This window comes from Carcharodon carcharias, chromosome 14 (genome assembly GCF_017639515.1).
Source record: "Carcharodon carcharias isolate sCarCar2 chromosome 14, sCarCar2.pri, whole genome shotgun sequence".
In the NCBI taxonomy this organism is placed as follows: Eukaryota; Metazoa; Chordata; class Chondrichthyes; order Lamniformes; family Lamnidae; genus Carcharodon; species Carcharodon carcharias.
The window spans coordinates 121,476,703-121,497,917 of NC_054480.1; the positions used below are offsets into that span (position 1 = coordinate 121,476,703).

General features: G+C 45.3%; 1 protein-coding gene across 1 annotated transcript in view; it reads left to right on the plus strand.

The window, feature by feature from the left end:
- Window positions 1-21,215, plus strand: part of LOC121287400 (leucine-rich repeat and immunoglobulin-like domain-containing nogo receptor-interacting protein 2) — a 208,385-nt gene that overhangs the window by 143,127 nt on the left and 44,043 nt on the right. The gene's annotated exons all lie outside the window — the stretch shown is intronic.

Below are 21,215 nucleotides of genomic sequence, written 5' to 3' on the forward strand. Positions count from 1 at the left end.
ACAAATCATGTGATCTTGCCTCACAAATATTATTCTTAAAGGTACATTACACACTAAACAAAACCATAATTATTACAGCTATCTAGGCTGAAATAGGTGGGAGGATGATTGCATTCTTGTGAGATTACTTAGGAATTATCAAGAAGTTGAGTACCAATAGAATGAAAACCAAACAGTTTCCAACTGGTCTGTACCTTACATACCATGGCAGTTAATCAGTTAATTAGTAAACCGCAATCTGGCATCACATTGAAAAATTCAGGAAGTATGTTGAAAAGTAATAAGACAACTCATCACTCTTTAAAGATCAATATATTTTCCAAACCATAAACTAATACAAAAATGCTCAATATTGTTAGGTGGTATAAAACTCATGAAGTGTGGCAAAATTTAATTTTTACTTTATTGATCTTTATCCATACAAGCTAATAACTATCTTTGAACAGGGTTCTCCTTTGGATATAGTACATATTGCCAGCATGAAAGAGTTTTGCAATCAAGCACTCACGGAACAGATATAACTTCCCCTACTCTATCCCAATAATATACCTTAGACAAACACTCTCTGCTGCTGTATTTTTGTGGCAAATATTAAAATGTCATGCCATAATCCAACCATAAGGGTATTTTTGTCAAAGCACTCTAAACAAATCTACATACTTAATATCCCTAAGGGTGACAAATTGCAAAGTTTATAATCCAGCAGCTGATTTGCTGTCCCTGGAACCTGGCCAGAAAGTGACAACCACTCAACTCCTTAATGATTGTCACACTGAGGATTTCAGCTGCTATCTGGTTCTTGGCACTGACTCTGTTTTGCATTAGCCTAGTCGTTATGCTACTGAACTGGCAACCCATTTGTGAGTTCAAATACCATCATGGCAAATTGCAAAATTGAATTTGCTAAATCTGGTCATTTGTGAGCTGGCAACAGAAAATAACCACAAAAGATGCTGTTTTGTGAAAAAACAATTGGCTCACTCGACATGTCCTTCAAGGCACAGAAACTCCCATCTCTATCTGGTATGGTCTAACACAATAGGCAGGATTATCTATGTGGGCTTCTGAAGGCTGCTTCCACGCTAACATGTGGGTTCAGAAGCCCACACTATGTAGGAAACAGTCACTCAATATGATTTTCCCCAGAGCAGCCAATTAATGACCAGAAGATGGACCCACCTTCCAATTAAGTACAGTAGCAGATTCTTAAAGCTGGGGGGTCAATCAGAGACCTTCCAGCTTGAAAGGAGCAGCAGGCTGTTAATGAGGGAGAGGTGCTTCAAAATAGATGTGCCCTCCCTCCATCTGTTTTGAATTTAATGTAAAAATGTCTTTAGCAACCAGGCCACCTCTGTTGTGTGGGGAAACCCCTCTACATGGTGTCTTGTGGCTGCTGCAACACCCAGGCAGGCAGGGAGGGTCTCTAACCCTGCCTAGGAGCTCTGGCCCCATGGCCTGCTGCCAGGAAGCCACCTCCAGGCAGCTAAATTGACCCCCTCTAGAAATGCATGAGCAATGAATTTATGTTGAATCTCCAAATTTTGCATGTTGTATCAGATCAAACACTTCCAGATTTACTACAGCCTAAATTAGAGGCAGATGAAACCCATCTATCCATATCTTATCAATACACCTCAACTCAACATCAGAAGGTTTTTACAGTTAATGTTTTGAGTCCGTATGACTCTTCATCAGAAGAGTTCTGATGAAGAGTCATACAGACTCGAAACGTTAACTGTATTCCTCTCCGCAGATGCTGTCAGACCTGCTGAGTTTTTCCAGCTATTTTTGTTTTTGTTTCAGATTTCCAGCATCTGAGGCATTTTGCTTTTATCAGAAGGGTTTCCTTTGCTGAACATGGTTACTATTTCCTCTTTCCTCACCAAATAATCTTGTGGGTCTGAGCAAGGCTGTAATGTAATGCCAGGTGGCTATGTTTGTTATATGTAATCAGACACAAAAGCATTGAAATTTATTCCATTCCTGTATTGCAAGAAATGAGAATCTTTTCAGCCCATTAGTCCAGGCTAGATTTAAAACCCAGACTCGAAATGATAAAGGAGGTCCAGTTGACTGCATCATGCCAGTGCCTCTAATATATATGTTATTAAAAGAAATGAAAGGTATCTGAAAGTGTAATCTCCCTTTTCCTAGTGAGTTATACAAAATATTCAAGTCCCTCGTCCAGAGTTTATGACATCCTTCTGATCATCCATGTATGAAGCAGTCCTTTACATCATTTTTTAAAAATTCCTCACATTAAATTATTTCAATCAGCAAAATAAATCAGTTGCTGGATCCTTTGGATATTCTAAAGCCTTTTGGTCTGAAATGTAGCTATGTAACCATTAGCTTTTGCAAAATCGATGCTGGAGAGGAGGAGGAACTCAAGACAAGGTTGGGGGAGTAGAAAGGACATGCTGTAAAGCGTATCTGAAAATGAATTTTGTATCTGTGCCAAGGGTTATGGCTGGATACAATTTTCAGAAAAATTGCAGATTTACTTTCTCCTGTTAATAGTAGGTTCTTTGTTCTAACACAATTTGGCACAATTATATATTCTCCATTACTTGATTGTGTCAACATCACATGAGATGCAATGTGAAAGCATGAATCTATTCATGCAGCCTTACAGAATAATTTATAAAATGAAAATTAAGTAATCACTAATTCTATTGTCCTACATTCATTTATTTGCCAATTGGTCATGGTTCACTGTAAATACAAGTAATGTTAATTAGTTTCTTAGCAGATACTGTAATACATCAAAGTTACCTTAGTCACCAGTGATACTATTTGAAATTTTTTGTGTTGTACAAAGAATACATAAATATTTAAAAAGTTTTTTTCAATTAGCTTCTGGTAACAAGAGCACAGTTAAAATTGAATCACGAACCTCTTACATGATGTGTAATAAGAAAGAAAAGATTTGCATTTATCTACTGCTTTTCATATCCTCAGGATTTCCTAAAGAGGTTCGCATCTAATGAATTCATTTTGAAGTGCAGTCACTGTTACTCTGTTGAAAAACAGCTGAGCTTTTTGTATTCCTTTTCAAAATACATCTTAATCAAACATAGCTATGTGATGTTCAATATTCCCCTGACCAGTGACCACTGCTCTTACCGTTTTGTGCAATTCATGCTCTCAATCTTGAAGCAATGCATGCATCTTTCCGCCTGGCATACCCTTATTCACTCTTCTATCACCCCCACATCTGGCTGTTTTTCCCAAGTCACTTTCCAATGCAACCTTGGCAGATTGAACAGCTGTTCCATTGCCATTTATCACATCATTGACAAGGGAATCATGTATTTTTTTTGGTCATGGTGGACACTTCTCTGTAGAAGAAGAAATAACCATAGGTTGGTTGACCATTTTGTTGAACATTCCAATCCTGTCTGTATTTCTTTTCAGCTATGTAAAGGAACATGTTGACAGACTGCTAACAGAATGTTAATAGGCATTTTTTATTACACATTTGCACTGTTTGCCATTTTGTTTTCTTTACATCCCTGGCATTCTTATATATATTGCACCTGATTTGGGAACCCTATGGGCTATCGTTAATTTTTGTTTCAAACAAGAATCCTAAGAATAGGTGATAAGAGAAGTTGAATACTAATTGGTGAAAAAGAATGTAATTAGGCTGATTTTTCTGACAGCATAAAATACCATTTGTGTATATAGCTTCAAATGTGATCCAGTAGATCAGCCAAAAAGTAAGGGAGGAGCATGTAGATTTTTTTAAAGTACAAGGTTTCATCCTTGAAGATGTCAAAGACGTAGTAAGGTTTAGATCATTAGAGACAATGGCTGGAATTTTTCAGCCCTATTGTTATCGGGCATCATGGTGTGTTTGGAGGGACAATATGGCGAGAAAGCGCAGTGAGATCATCCGATGGTGAGATGCAAAGTAAGGCCCAACTGGAATTGTCCTGCCACGCCAGATTTACCATAATGCCGGCGGGAAAACACGCCGGCCCAGAACACGTCTGGACAAGTGCGATTTGCAGAAGTCGGGACTTAGTGTAAGGGCCTTGCTCAGATTGCGGACATCCAAGGAGCAGAAGATGCTGGACCCTGGAGGAACACGTGCATCGTATGCTGGGTGGATTCTCACTGACATGGTTCCTCTGCGATGCAGCTCTTGGAAGGTGGGAGGTCTTTGTTGATGTCTTCGAACTGCTTCAGAATGTCTTGGTCTTGGCCGTGGGTTGCTATGGATGATCTGTGAGGGGGGGGGTGAGAAAGGCCCAGCTGTGATTGGGAGAGCAAGGTGTGCAGGGAGCTGGGGGGGTGGGGTTGCAGGTTTTGTGGGGTGGTGGAGGAAGGTCTAGATTTGACAGGGAGAGGAAGGTGTAATGGGAGGTAAGGTTGAGGGGGGTGCGGGAGGGAGGTAACAAAGGTGTGCATGAAGCTGTCGCAGAAAGGGGAGGTTGGGAGAAGGGAGGAGGAAGTAGGGGGGCGGGGGAGGAAGCTGTAACAGGGAGAATATGGCAAGTAGGGGGGGAGGTGTAAGGGGGGAGCAAGGGAAGGGGGAAGGAAAGTGTTCGGAGGGGGGAAGGAGTTTGGAGGATGGAGGAGGGATTAAGGGTGGAGGAGGGAGTAAGGGGGGGGATGTCCAGGCGAACGAGCAAGTTAGGGGTCTGTGAAGTTAATGACTGCCTCCTGGGGAGTGAACTGAGGATGGATGTGGTAGAAGGGAATGGTGAGTGTGAGAGGAGGCAGAGTGAGCTGGAAGGATAAGAGGGTGAGGGTGCGACAGTAGGGGTAGAAGGGACAGTGAGGGTGGTTGGTGGGAACACGGAGGCAGACACAGACCCAGGGGGCGAGATGGAAGAGGTTGGGGAGGTCAGTGTGGATGGGGTGGGATTCTCAGGAAGGTAGGGAACGTGCACATTCACCTGGACATCCTGGAATGAAAAGGGTTCTGGTTGGTAGGTGATTGTGGGGAGGTGGAAGGTGATGCCATAGGGGTCAACAGTGATGGGGGAAAGGACATGGGTAACTGGGGGAGGGAAAAGGACGGGGGAGCTTATGAGAAACTTAACTACGACCGTGTGTTTCAAATTGAAAGTGAGCAGAAACTCATGTTGGACGGACACAGGGGCTACATGGGAGTGCAATCAGTGGGTGGGTGGAGGTGCAGGTCAGCTCAGATGGACAACTGAAAGATACCTGAGCAGGCAGCATTGCAAATGCTCAGGACATTGAGATGAGTATGATGGAGAAAGGCTCCATGTGCATGAGGCAATGCTTACACAAGGCTCTGAAAGGCCCTGCCACACACACACTTCTCCATCCACTCATGGTCCGGCTGCGTGCAGCTGAACTGCTTGTGAGGGGGGGTGTGGAGGAGGACTTGCAAAGCCTGTAAATTAAGCTAAAAGAGACCATTACACATTATTCAGTGAAAGTGAATATATTTTCAGGTTATAAAGAAACAAAATGTGTTCACCTGTGCTATCATTTGTGATCGGAAATGTCACTTCTTCTAGGTGCTGCCCTGACATCCACAGGAGGGGTGGAGACAGCCTGTGCAATAATTGGCCTTATTGCATCTGATGACTTCAGCGTGGGTCCTCTGGAGAGCTGAGGCCTTCAGGGCCCCAACTCACTTTGGCGGCCCCCCTGTGGGCCAGCTGCTCCCTCTACGGTGACAGAGGATGAAGTTGAGGGGGTCACAGGCAAAGGGGACTCGGAGGGAGAGAACAACTTCTGAGATTCTTGATTGGATGACTCAGAGGTGTCCAACTGTCACTCATCCTCTCTTCAGGTGCCTGAGGGCCCCAGCCTGACTCCTTGAGGGGTAGAGCGCCTGGACGGATGTCGAGGTGCCTTGTTTCTCTTTTGTGTTGCCACTGCAAGAACTTACCCATGGCTACCGTGATTGAGTACAGGTCTGTGCGCAGCTCTGTGATTTGCTGGACCAGACTATCCATGGTGTCCACCATTCTGCCCATGGAGACTTCCATATGCACATATGTGTGCACCAATTCATCAGAGAGCAAATGGAAAAACTCCTCCGACTCACAGGCCACTCTGTTGAGGGCTTCCAACAGCTCTGCATAATGTTCCCCGCCTTCTGCTGACTCTGCATGATCAGTTGGAAGGGCGAATCCAGAAGCTCGTCATCTGACTTGGACCTTACAGATGCCTCGTCCGCAGCATGTTTCCAAGTGCCAGGGAGCTCAGCTGAACCTGCCTCCTGCTGCTGACACGTATCCGTGCAGTGACCACCAGATTGTGAAGCCAAGCCTGCTCTATATCTAGGTCCCACCGAGGTGTGTGCCTCTGCACTGGTGGAGGGTGCGGGTAAGCGCTGTGATGGGTTTTCCAGGCTGCCTATTTCCAGCTCTTCAATGGAGGAGCTGCCCTCTTGGCCAGAGGTGAGCAGCTAGATGGAGCTGAGGGACTGGCTGGCGGAGGGCGTCACTTGCTTAGCAGAGCTCCCTGTGAACCAGAGTAGAGATAATTAATACATGGCAGCAGAGTCAAAAACAGGAGAGAGAGCACTCACAGTTGCATTGAGAGAGGCATGATGGAGTTCAGGATCCCCACGAGGGTGTTTGATGCCAACCTTACCATCACCGCAGGCATGGTCTGCATCCTCATCAGTCAGCGCATTGGCACACTCCACAAAGTGAATGAGGGGCCTAATGTGGGCCACTCCACTGCCAGTCTGGGACCTCTCCCTGCTGTTGTGAGCCAGCTTCTCCTCCATGAAAACAAATGGAGAGAGTGTGAGCAGGACACATGGCACTGCAAAGAATATTTGTGTGGTGAGTGGAGCCATGGATGGGATGAGGACGCGAGCTCCAGAGGACATGAGCCTGATGGAGATGAATGGTGTTGTCCCTTAAGGTGTGAGATCCCTGTGGACGTTTGATGGGTTTGTGAGTGCATGAGCTGAGAGTGACGAGGTGGCTGACTTACCCTGGCGGACTGGGTGAGAGCATTCATCCTTTTCCTGCACTGGATGGCTGACCTCCTCTGTGCTCCGAAGGCCCCTGACTGCCGCTGCTACCGCGTCCCAGGCCGGATTGATGACTCTGGTGGAGCTCCTCCGGCCAGACCAGGGATAGACATCATCGTGGCAGCCTTCCACTGCATCCAGGAGGTGCCCCAGAGATGTGTCACTAAATTTGGGGGCTGCCATTCTCTTTACTTTTGTGGCCATCTATCGTCTAGTGCAGTCCTGGTCTAAAGACAGGTATGCTGGTGTGCTTTAAATATGGCGGCCAGAGCAAGGAATCACTGAGGTCACAGCGTGGTGGGCAAATCCAAGCCCACCCACCAGCCATCTGGCGAATTCCTCGTGAATGTATAATTAATGAGGTGGATGTGCCGGAAATGGGGCAATGCAGCGTGAAAATCTGCCATTGTGGCCGGAGGGTAAAACATCCTTATTCCTGCCTGCTACCTCACTTTGTGCAAATCTGGGACAGTTCCACCCAATAATCTATTATGCATACTGCCCTAAGGATAAGCCACACCTCCATTATATTGACAGCCAAGAAACTATAATTACTTCCTATTTGGTATCCTTGGGCACATTCTTCCAATCGGTGAGCGGGGGGGTGGGGCCCACTCGCCGACACATAAAATGATGCAGGATGATGTCGGGCGGAACTCCCAATGTCACCTCGCGTCATTTCCATTTTCAGGTTGGCGGGGGTGCAGCCAAATCAGCTGTGTGCCCGCTGACCTGTCAGCAGCCTATTGAAGCCATTGAAAAAGTAATTAACATCATTAATGGACCTGCCCATCCAACCTTAAGGTTGGAGGACAGGCCAGGAGCCCTGGCGGGCGTAAGAAAAAGCATGAAACCTCATCCATGGGCGGGGTGAGGTTTCATGAGGGCTTTAAAATATTTAATAAAGGTTTCAGTAAAAGTTATGGACATGAGCCAACTCATGTGACAGTGTCACCTGAGAGGACATGTCAGGGAAACCTTGTTTTCATTTGTTTGACAATTTTTAATTTGGAGCCGATCTCCCTGAGGCAGCACTTAGCCTCAGGGAGATGAGTGCGCTCTTCCATGCACATGTGCGAAAGAGCGCTCTCCTGGCTAAGGGAATCCCCCATCCCCGCCCGCACAGGGAGCGCATAGCGCTTCCGAGCGGACGTCAAGCTGGGCGGGCCTTAATTGTTCTGCCCACACAAAATGGCAGTGCGCCCCCAATCAGGGCCGCTGATCAGAGGCGCAGTTGCCCGCACCCACTCCCGCACTTCCACCCCAACAGGGGGATAATTTTTCCCCTTATCTTAGTCATTATCAGCTGCCACTTTGGATTCACAGCTAAGGAGTTATTCAGAATGTTCTTTCCACAGCTTTATCCTTAAGAGAAACACCATCGCGTGAACAAAGGGGATTTTGTCAATATAACCTTTGTCTATAGATTGCCCTGGTGACTTCAAAAAAGCTTTGCATATCATGATGGTCACCATATTGTTGGATCTCTTGAGTTTTCTTTACCCGCACACGTCCTTTATCTTCCGGGTTTGTCTTTGGGCATCAACATGAGGAACTCTTCATTGCATTCATCAACCTGACCAAAGCATTTGACTCAGTAAATCACAAGGCTCTGTGATTGTGTCGCAAAGACTTGGATGTATTAGAAACTTCATCACAATCCTGAATTGCTTCATCATGTTGTGACTACTTTCTTGAGTGGGAGATCTGAAACACACACCTTCAAAATCCAGACCAGTGTCAAGCAAACTCCGTTTAGCCTCCATACTATTTATAATCTATATGACTATGGCATTCACCTCATCAAAGATAAACTGGTGTCAGTATTAAATACCATCTTGATGGAAAACTCTTTAACCTCAATCACCAGATTTGCAAGCCACTCTTGAGCTCTTCAATTTTTCACACTACAAACCTGGCTTGCCCTTGAATGTTTCCAAAAAAAAAAATCATATTTGCTCACTCCTGGTCAGCCAAATATTCCAAACCCCCCACAATACATGTGGAATGACTGAGAGGAGCTTGCTGCCTATCGTTCAGAAAGGTGACAAACTTGTCCATCAAGCTGCATCACGCTTTGAGTCACAACATCTTAATGTTGAGGCAAAAGGATGACTGAAAAGGAAATAAAGAGGCAAATCCTGCACTCGCGGATCCCATTACCTCATGGAACTTCCTGTCTCACGTGCCCAAAGATATGCGGACCGAGAATCTTCCTGTTTAGTCATACAAAGACACACGGTAGAAACTCCCGACCCTGCGTAGACCTCATCCTTGAATCAAGGGACAGCTGATGATGTTGACTTAGTCATTAATGATTAAATCTTTACAAAAGTGTTTTGAAAATCAAAGGATGTGCTACTAATCTCACTTGCCTTGTCCACTGTGCCAACATTCCTTTGAAAAATCAGCAGCAGGTTATAGACATAATCTGCCCTTTCTAAAAAAAATGCTTAAAAGAAGGAACAAAAAATGTGCAACTTGGGCAAGAAAAGAAAGGGCGGTTACCGTGGTACTGTACAGAAACAAATAGCCTGTCATCACTTGCTGGCACATATAAACCACACTTAATAGACCATGGGATCTGATAGCTCCTACTACACTTGGAGTCATACAAAACTTCTTAACAGACGGTGTGAACATTGGGAAGAGTTTTCTCCTCGTCAGGCAGGACGGTTGGGAGCGGGCACGGGCGGGTGCAGAGCCGATTGCCTCCCACGATCGGCTGTGCGCTGCCATTTTATGTGGGCTGGCAAATTAAGGCCTGCCCAGCATGACGCATGCCCAGTAGTACTTAGCACTACCTTTGCATGCAGGGGGAGGAGGGAGAGTCGGGGCCTCCGCACTTTTGTGCATGGGTGTGAAACAGCACAGAAATCTCCCTGGGGCACAGAACTGCCTCAGGGAGATTAAGCTCAGTTTCAAAGTTTAAAATAAAGAAAGTTAAAAACCATTTACACATGTCCCCTCATGTGACAGCATCATGTGAGCTGGGACATGTTTATGAAATGTTTAAAAAGTATTTATTGTTTTAATAAACCCTTCATGAAACCTCATCCCGCCCGTGGATGAGGTTTCATGAAAAATGCAAAGACCACCTGGACTCCTTGCCTGCCCACCATCCTTCAAGGTTGGACGGGCAGCCCTGTCAAATTGGTTAAGCGGTTAATTAATGGTCTTAACAGGCCTTTGACAGTTCGGCAGGCGCGCAGCCAACACTGGTGCACGCCCACCGACTGAAAGAGCAGTGACATTGGGACGCATGTCCGACGTCACCCCGCGTCATTTTACATGTCTGTGTGCGGGGTCCACCTCTGCACACTGAACAGAAAATGCTGTCCATTATGTTCAAGCTGTTTATGCACCATTTTGTTTTCAATGGTTGTACCAGATTTTTCTTGAGCAGGCCATGACATCCCTCAGGTTCATCTATAAGAATGATGAGCTCAGATATAACTATGTTATTTAGTGGTTACGCAACACATGAGAACTCAGGTAGTATTCTTAACACATTGCCTGTCTATTCAGAAGGCTGAAAGTGTCACATGATTCTTTACAGCCTAAAATGACTGACAAAAATACTGACCAAATTTGTTTGCAATTAGATTTACAATTTTACAGAAATACAGCTGTTAGGAAAACACCACACCTGATTGGAGAGGTATACGAAAGATCAAGAAACACTCTACAAATACTTAATCTGCCCTTTACAGTCATGTGGAAAGTATCTTTCAGCTTTTCTTTGAAAATAAGTTTTTTTTAAGGATGGAACTGATAAGCTTTCTCTTGTGCCCTGATAGCATGCATTTAGAGAGGGAGGGAAAGTTTTTGAAAGAAAAAAAATCTACCTATTATGACCTTAGTGCATCCAAAGTAAGTGATCACTGGCTTAATAAAAGAACATAATTATAGTATGAAGAAATATTATAGTCTATAAAAAATACTAAAAGTCTTACACCTACGCATGTTCTCTGTTTGAAGAACATTGCTGTTGTCATATTTCGCTGTGACACTTTTGTGACAACTTCCCCCGCCCCATTATATATTCCTATGCCCATATTTTTAATGGAAACTGTCTATGTACACTTAAACTTGTCATGCTGTGATTGCAGCCTCCTACCAACATTGACACTGTAATATCTCAGTTTCGCATCTCTAGCTCCTTTATCTGTGCTAAAGAGATACTCTTATGGCCCAACCAGCTCTGCTTCCCAACTTGCTGTAGGATTTGCTGTTAGACTATAAATAATAACATTAAGTCAAAGTATTACATAGAAATAACAGAATGTATGGCTTTATAATGCGTAGTGAATTATTTATATATACCATATTGCCATTATCCTCCCCTTTCCAACCCTAATTCACCTGAAGACTAATACAGTAACAAAATACTGTTGATGATTGAAATCTGAAACAAAATAGAAAGTGCTAGAAATATTCAGCAGATCTGGCAGCATCTGTGCAGAGAGAAAAACAGAGTTAAAGGGCAGAATTTTAATGCTCCTCTTGCGAGTGTGCTATGAGGCAGTGTGGCTGTATGATGGGATGGGAAGGAGTGGGATGGAAATCCTGCTCCCTTCTCTACTGCCCACCCAATTAAGTCTGGGGCATGAAGGCTTGAGAATGGCCTCACCACCCCCCCAGAAAGCAATTGAGGCCCTTAAGTGGCCACTTAATGGCCTCATCCTACTGCCACTGGTGGACAAACCGCTGGGTAAACCCTGGTGGACATGCTGTGGTCTTATGGGGATGTCCATCCTTCTCAGGCATCCTGTGCCCAATGGAGGGACCCATCAATGGCAAAGGAGGGACTCACAGGAAGTCACCCCCATGCCCTTTAAGAGATCCCTTTACCCCACTTCACCAGGACCAGAAGGAAGCTGCATGTGATTCAATTTTCCACTTGGATTTAGCGCTTTTAAAACTCAGCCAAGCATCCATAATGGACTCAGATGTGATAACTGCCCTCAGGAAATGTCAGAAATGAAGTCTATTGAAAACGCAGGAAGAGATAGTAAATGTTTTTATTCTCAGCTACATCATTTGGCCTGCCAATCAATGCACTCAATAAATGGGCGTCTGCTTTTTTACTCTGACCGTGCAGCCTTGTTTTTACATTTTTAAAGGGCCAGGGATTTAAATAACTTAAGGTCTATTTAAGCATAATAATCTGATCTACCCTTCATAAGCCTTTGTGCCTCCTTCATAAATTCATGACTCCCAGACTGCGGGTATGACCCTTGGAACGGAGAAAAAGAGGTCTAACCCCAACACTAATTTCAAATGGTCCTCTTGAGTTCTTGTTTCCCGCCTGTGCGGTTCACATGCCCCCCCATTCCCTTGCTGGCAAAAATGGGATCTGCTGGAAATGGAGACGGGACTTCCGCATCAGTGTACCGCTCGCCATTTTTTAAGGTCTCCAGTGTCGGCTCAACTCTGTGAAACAATGATGTGGCCTGACAAATCATTTAGAAATATTTATTAATGTTCAAACTTAAATTAAACAGTGAAATGGAAAGCAACATTTTATGCAATCATATTTGATACTGTAATACTCTATTATTGGTTACATTTTCATATGTTCCTTAGGCACATTAAGACCTCTGTACATATGTAGAGTCTCTGTAGTGGCCTGTCATGGGGAAAAATTTTCCCCCTGTTGGGGGGGAAGTGTGGAGCGGGTGTGGGCAGGTGCGCCTCCAATTGGCACCCCTGATCGGAGGCGCGCCGCCAGTTTACATGGGCAGGCCAATTAAGGCCCGCCCAGCGTGACAATTAAGGCCTGCCCAGCATGACACCCACTCGGAAGCGCTATGTGCTCCCTGTGTGGATGGGGAGGGAGTCACTTAGCCGGGAGTGCGCTGTTTTGCACATGTACGTGAAAGAGCGCACGGATCTCCATTAGGCTGAATCCTGCCTCAGGGAGATCGGCTCGGAATTAAAATTTGTAATAGAAATGAAAAAAAAAATTTCCCTGACATGTCCCCTCATCTGACACTGTCACATGGGTTGGGACATGTCCATAACTTTTATTGAAACATTTAATAAAAATTTAAAAACCCTCATGAAACCTCATCCCACCCGTGGATGAGTCTTCATGCTTTTTCTGAAGTCCGCCAGGGCTCCTGGCCTGCTCGCCAACCTTAAGGTTGGACGGGCAGGTCCATTAACTACCTTAGTTAGTTTTCCAATGGCCTTAATAGGCTGTTGACAGGTCAGCGGGTGCACAGCTGACTCGGCTGCATCCCCGCCGACCTGAAAATGGAAATGACGCAGGGTGACGTCGGGAGCTCCACTCAATGTCATCCTGCATCATTTTACGTGTTGGTGAGTGGGCCCCGCCCCCGCTCACCAACCAGAAGACCCTGCCCATGGTATTTTTATTCATCTAAACGGGTGAAATATCTGATCCCACAAGGAGGGTGGCTGGGGGTTGGTATGCAGGGGTGGGGGTTGGGGAGTAGAATCGTTTTATTTTCACAACAACCTTCTGTACAGAGAGAAGCAGCACATTGTTATTTTCCAATATATGGTATAAAATATTTCCTGAGTTCACAGTAAAACTGCCAGGAAGAGCAGAGTTTCTTTAAGAATATGACAGGTGCAAATACAAACAACTTGCAGGTGGCAGTTTCATTGTTGTAAATTATCTCGATCATGATGCCTATTAATCAAATGCTGACAGCGCATCATCATAGAGCTTGCTGTTTTTCCATTAGATTTCCTTGGTGCCCATAAGCTCAAAATATAATGACACACATTATTCAAAAAACTAGCAAATGGAGCAGTCACAAATCCCATTTTATGGGGAATAGAAATCAGTTCATTTAATGGGATCTAAATTGCCTTGATCCAATGCCACAGACCTCATTTGCAGCTGATGATTTGCCATAGACTGGCATAGAAACATAGATTGTAATTTGGATTGACTGCTAATTCTTGCCACCCCATGTAGTCCTGTAACATTCAAGCCTGATAATCAAAGATTCGGTGATTTCACCAGATTATAGTCAGTGAGAAGTAATCTGATGCCATGGCTGGCCTCGTCTTTTCATATGGCTGTGTAACTGATTGCAAACCAATTGCAATCAGTATTAACTTGAAAATCTGTGTTTATTTCAAATTAATTTGAAGCTGTACATCACTGTTACATTTCAAGCCATTTGTCATGTGTTATAGCTCGAGCTAAACCAAACATCTGGAGGTGAATAGGTTTAAAGCCATGAATTGCAGTTGTGAATCCATGGACACATCTATTAAGATGCAAAGATGATAGTGAGCCAACGATTGATGTTTTTCAGATATTTCATGCCTGATACGCACTATATCAGGAACTATGCAGAAATTTACACTAGTTTCTGCAGCAAACATGTCAATGGGAATTTTTGTGGAGCTCTTTTTGCCCACAATGGAGCAATTAGCAGAAGTGCAGCCGCACCAATGAGTGGTGATCATGATTGGTTTGCTGTCATCTGCTGTGGTGCCTCACTTGCAGAGCCTCTTGCCTCTGATTCTCCTCTTTCTCTTCCATATTTATGTATAGCAGAGTAATCCCATTGGAATTCTGAACATGCGAGGGTGGAAGCCTGTAAAATTTTGGGTGCACTAAAGGCACTTTGGTGAAGTACAGTACAGATCATAGTATGAGAAGTTGAAAACAGATCAGTAAGGAAATCATTATCGGCCCCAAGAGATCTCAGTTATACTGATATCAGGTTATATTGGGTTGTTCTGCACTTAAAGCATTGGGTGTAAATCTACACCAGTGTATTACTGGCATAATTAAAAGAAAATCATGTGAAATGGAGCTATACAAATGTGTGGCAGAGGCTTTCAGCAAACATATTTTCAAATTGAACAAATGCTTGAAGAAATTTGCTTGTGCCAATGTTTCAGTGTAAAAACCATGAAAATCAGTTACGTGTGAATTTCTTCAGAAAAAAAAAATCACGCTGCTGCTCTTATGCCATGGGTACACCAAAATATTTCAGGAAATCCCAGGAAAATCCCCTCTGTAACATCATCTGACTCTATCCCAACCTTACTTCCACTATCATTGGAACTATTAACCATGCTTTTGCCATCTCCAAACTTGATTTCTCAAAACCCTTCTACACCAACATACCAAGCCCCACACTTCAGGATCTTTATTTGTTCAAAATGTTCTCATTCACCTTCTGTCCCTCTTGTGCTTATGGTCCCTTTAACTTACATTTGCGAGTGCTACACCTTGGTGACCCCCCCCCAGCGCCTTCGCTGACACCGGCATTGGAGACAGCCTGCTGACTCAGCTGTCTTGTTGGCCTTGATGACCTTGGTGGTTGTCCTCTGGCCAATGCAGCTTGTGCTGGCCCTGCTGGGAGGGAGAAGCCAATGCCATGGCTGGCATCTCCCCAGTCATTGCAGCCTTATCAGAAAAAAACGGTCACCAGTAGAGGGGCAGAGGAGCTGCTGCCATCATCCCTAGCGCCCTGAGAAGAACCCGCAGAGACAACAAGCAGCTCGTGTGCCAACATGAGGTAGCTCTGGATCTCCCTGCTCAGTATTGATGGATGGACACCTAGCTGGGATACTAGGATGCCTCATTCATCTCCTACACTGGCATTGACTACCTGAGGCCATTGCCTGCATGAGGGCTTGCAGGTCCGGACACAACCCCTGATTCTGTCCCTGAAGCTGCCTCTATCAATGGAGGAGGCAGTGCCCTCGGCCATGAGGGTCAATGCAGTGCTCATGCTTTGCATGGACTCCTCCAAAAACATAGCACGCAGACCCTCATGGCTCTCCGCCAGATCCTCCCATACATCCCGCTGGACACCCAGCATCTGCCGCCTAATGGACAACTCCAGAGGCTCTTCATCTGCCTTCATCAGAGCATCGTCCTGGTCTCCAGCAGCCCTCCGACTGCCGGCACCCTGAGAACTCTTTGCCTCCGCCTGCACCTCAAGTGAGTGTAAAGTGCCCTCACCAATGTGCACTGACATTCTAGACACAGGTGCAAATAAAGCCTGGTGGTCCTCCCGCATCAGGAGTGGCCCTTTGGGATCCAGAGAGTGAGTGCATGCTGGCGAATCTAAAAAGGAGAACAAGGACATGTCATTAGATAAAGTCATCACACTCTCACTGTGCATGCCAGGCACCCGAGTGGGACAATGGAAATCTGCATCGTCTTTCAATGATCAAAGGGAACTCCAGGTTTGAGGCTCTCATCAATGAAGAGACTACACTAGAATGGTTGCACAATCCAAAATCTCACCTCTGTGTGCTGCACTCTTACCTTGGTCGGGCACGCCCAGTTGCATGTTGAGCTCAAGGGCATCCTGCTCGAAGCTGGTGAGCAGCAGCAGGTTTGGGGGGGCCTCCACCTCTCTGCTTGGTTATGGCTCATCTTCTCCTGAAAGGACAGAGGAGCATTGATTAGTCCACTCTCTACCTGCAGCGCCATTGCAGCCTGGCCAACCCCAACTAAGGAAAACCTCTTGGGGCACATCTGAGTCGTGGCTCTTGAGCCACAAGGCACTCAGTCCAAGCAGCCAGGGCTCACCTTCTTGGCCAGCTCCGACGTCATTGACAGTTGGCACTCAGACTCTAGCACCCATGAAGTCCATGGGGGGGGTTGGCTGGTCACACCTTAACACTTATGCACACTGACCCATACCAACATGGTGCACACCCTTCCTGAGCACAGCCGGTCATTGAACTTCTTCCACGACTGCACCAATTTGCACCGCACCACGTCATGGCTGCTCACCAGCACTGTCACCTCCTCCAATGCCCTCTTTGTGAGGTGCAGTGGCCTCCTCCTCCCATCTCTGGAAACAAGGATGTCCCCCCTGGCAGCCACTTCCTCCAGGAGGACCGCAAGGCACTCATCCGAAAAGCTGGGGACTTAGTGCCCGCCCGATCTGCCCTCCCACCTGCTGTGTCCAGCTGCACTCGACTCCATCACTTGAATTTTGACAATGCAGAACAGATGTTCTTCTGTGGCCAGTGTTCCTGGGGCTCTCCAGGCCATTTTTAAACCAGCCATCGGGTCACCATTCAGTGACTGACAGGCTCCCACACCCGCTCAGCCCTTCCCAACCAGTGAGGAGCCGCGTTTCACGCTGGGCAAGCCTTAATTGGCCCGCCAGCATGAAATTGTGGCTGAAGGCCAATTGCAGGCAGCGGGCTGTTTCCCAGGCCCACTGACTGCGCCTGCCCGCCAACCTCCAAATCCTGTCCATGGTTTATTTAACGCAGATGGCAGTTCATATCTTACATAACACTGCACAAGGCCCAACAGATTGTACACACATGTCGGCTTTATTTTCTTTTAACATTCAACAGACTCACAGCACAGATCCTCTGGCTGTTTTATATTCACTTTATATGACTACAGTTTTGCACTGGCACCATCTAATTAAACTGATTTGCTTGTTTGAAATCCAGAATGGTCATCCTATAAAAGGATTTGAGTTGGCAATGCTGTAACAAATTACATTAATTCAATGTATACCTGACATGGAATTCCTGAGATTGTCACGTCAGCATAGTTCCAATTAAGCGCACCTAAAATCAGCATATTTGGTGGCAAACAAGGTCTACACCCATAAAACTAGTTCAGAATCTGACCTTCAATCTGTTGGATTGGGAACAGCACCACCTGGAAGTTCCCCTTCAGGTCACTCACCATCCTGACTTGGAAATATATTGCCATTCCTTCACTGTCACTGGGGCGAAATCCTGGAACTCCAGTAAACAGTCAAAACTTCCAAAAATATTCTTCAAAAACCTAAGTCAGCACTAAGCTGCAGAGCTTGGTTTACTAAACTACAGAAGCGAGACTGTTGGTGGAGCACCATTTCCATGGTAACTATTATGGAGCCAAAGATTGAATTCCAGTGTGCCTGCCATTGATACACAACTTAATCACCTTCCAATATAATCAGTGCAATGTGGGACAGCACCTTGTACAGAGCTCTGATGAACCACACAACTAACACTGCCTTCAAAGCTCCAAAGCTGAGATGGGTGAGTGACAAAGCCAGAGTTATTTAAAGTAGATTTCCTCTGAGGGATATTTCTAACAAAATTGTAAAAATATTTATGAAAAATTTCATTTTTGACTTTGCTGTCAATGGCACACAAACAGAATCCTTCCTGTGATGGTTTCATTTCATAATAAAATTGCAATTATTGATGCGTTCTGTATTTACTTTAAGAGGGATATAATTTGTTACAAATGCGAGGTTTTAAAACACTGTTAGATTTCGGGTCTGTGTCATAATTTAGGGTAAAATGGAGGAATAAAGGAGTCATCTGACCTGTATTGAATTCTGCTGACAGCAAGCCTGGGTGGCCTGTTTGTTAAAGGTTAACGGGGCACCCAGGTTGTTTTACTCTTGCTTAGGGATTTAAACATCAGGTACACCCTTAGTCCCTAATGGCTTTCTATGTTTCTACAGCTTCTGCACAGCTTCTGTTTCCACAGCTCATTCTCAGCTCCCAGACGCTTTCTCTCTGCCTGTTTCAAACTGACTGATTTTCTGCCAGAAGACTAACTGCTCTTCACTGTGAGGACCACTATGGATTTCTTCCTCTAGCTTCAAGCCGGGCAAACTTCCAGCGTAATTTCCCCGCAAACGAACTGCAAACCTCCAAAATGAGCTCAAGCCCCCACTTGCATTCTGCAGAGTGAAAAATAAAATTAGCATTTTCTCTGCTTAAGGTGAAGGCCTGACTAATATTTATCTCCTTTTGCTTCTCGACTCAGGGAGCTGAATCTTAAATCAGAACAAAACTGCCTCTAGCTTCTTTTCATCTGGGAACTACATAAACAATTTATGGCCCGCATTTTAGTTCACAGATCAGGTGCACAGAGACAGGGTAACTCCTGGCTTTGCGAAGCCAACTTCTAAAAGTGGCTGCCCAGATGTTGAATTTTCGGTCCGGTGGGCTAGATTAGAAGTTGGGGCAGGTGACCCCAGAAGAACGGAGCAGGCGCCTGGCTGCGGAGGTGGGCTGGGTGGAAGCATTTTAAAAATAAAAAAGCATGAAACATCCCTCCAACCCTCACACCTGACCACGGGCCTTCCCCCCCTTCCCCCCCTGCCTCCCCACTCACCACCCCATACACTTCCCATGTCTTATCCATGCCTATGCATGCCACTTACCTATACAGTCCTCTACCCACTGCCATGGCCCGTTATAGCACCTATGCCATGTGCCAACCCATGCTATCCACCCCCCCACCCACTATCTTTTGACCTTACACCTAACAAGTCAATTTACTCAATATCTAGCATGGGCAGACTTTTGGACCCATGCAGAGATGAGATACAATAAGGGTTAATAAAATGAAGTTGCAAGCAGCTATTCTAGACTTCACTAGATTGAAAAAACAATTTTGTTCATAAAAAGTCACTTACTATATTTTACATTTTTTCAACCACATAAAACCTTACAACAACTAACATTTAATTCAAGTGCACAATTGCTTATAACAAGAAGCTTTGGAATTCATAATCCCACTTCAAAGAGTTTAAATCACTTATAGCTGTCAAACTGTAAAGTTGTAGGCACCCCACTGTGATAATGAATGGTTGTGAAATCAGTCATGCAGCAGTAATCCAGTAATGGAAATCTTCAGGCTTATGTCAACAGACAGGCAAGCAATGTTTTTTTGACAGACTCCTTTGACAGGTGCATTTGAAAGCTCCTCTTGATACTTGATAAGTCCTTTTGACAGGTCCCCTTGACACTTTTGATGGGTTATCCTGACAGGTCCTCTTGACAATTTTGACAGACCCTTGACAGGTGCTTTTGACAGTTCTGATGAGCTTGACACAATGAGGTTATACACTTTTTACGCACATTCATGCCTAATTTTCACAATTCCAAAAGGCACCTTACTTTCCCCCAAATGTATCCTGGGATCATTTACAAAATCTGCTCCAAATGTTATCCAAACAAATCCACAAAGACCAGACCCGCTCTTACCAGGCCCATTCTACACATTTCAGGCTTCACACTCCTGGGCTACTAAGATCTAACTTGAATGGAGGCAGCTGATGATTTAAATGGCCAGCTGCCTATGTAAACTGCACAAGTGTAATATGCAAGCCACCCCCACTTCGGCCCCTCAAAAATGGGATATACCATGTTCAGAGCAGGACTTATCATTTTCAGGTACTTAGGTAATGTTCACCATGGCGGAGGGGCTATCTGTCGTGGTGAAAATCTAGGCCTAAGTCTTTTATTGAGACAAGGGTAGACCTTCCGTCCCCTTAACAAGCTTAGAGATGAGCCATGCATTGTTCAAGTTATCTTTTTTTTAAATTTATTCACAGGATGTGGGCTTCACTGGCTGGGCCAGCATTTATTGCCCTAGTTGCCCTTGAGATGGTGGTGGTGAGCCACTTGAACCACTGTAGTCCATGTGGTGGAGTACACCCACAGTGCTGTTAGTAATTAGTGCTGTCAGGATTTTGACCCAGTGACATTGAAGAAACGGCAATATATTTCCAAGTCAGGATGGTGAGTGATTTGGAGGCGAACTTTCAGGTGATGTGGGGGGGAGGAGGCCTCTGGAGGAGGCCAAGGTGGATGATCCACTCGGCACGTCTGGCTGAAGATTGTTGCAAATGCTTCAGCCTCATCTTTTGTAATGACACACTGGGCTCCCACTTCATTGTGGGTGAGGCTATTTGTGGAGCCAATGAGTTGTTTAATTGTCCACCACTATTCATGACTGGATGTGGCAAGACCGCAGAGCTTAGATCTGATCCGTTGGTTGTGGAATTGCTTACCTCTGCCAGTTGCTTGCTGCTTATGCTGTTTGATATGCAAGTAGTCCTGTGTTGTAGTTTCATCAGGTTGATGCTTCATTTTTAGATATGGCTGGTGCTGCTCCTGGCATGCCCTCCTGCACTTGTCATTGAACCAGGGTTGATCCCCTGGTTTGGTGGTAATGGTAGAGTGGAGGATATGCTCAGCCGTGAGGTTACAGATTGTGTTTGAGTACAATTCTGCTGCTGCTGATGGCCCACAGCACCTCATGGTTGCCCAGTCTTGAACTGCTAGATCTGTTTGAAATCTATCCCATTTAGCACCGTGGTAGTGCCACACAACACGATAGAGGGTATCCTCAATGTGAAGATGGGACTTCGTCTCCACAAGGACTACGTGGTGGTCACTCCTACCAATACTGTCATGGGCAGGTGCATCTGCAGCAGGCAGGTTGGTGAGGATGAGG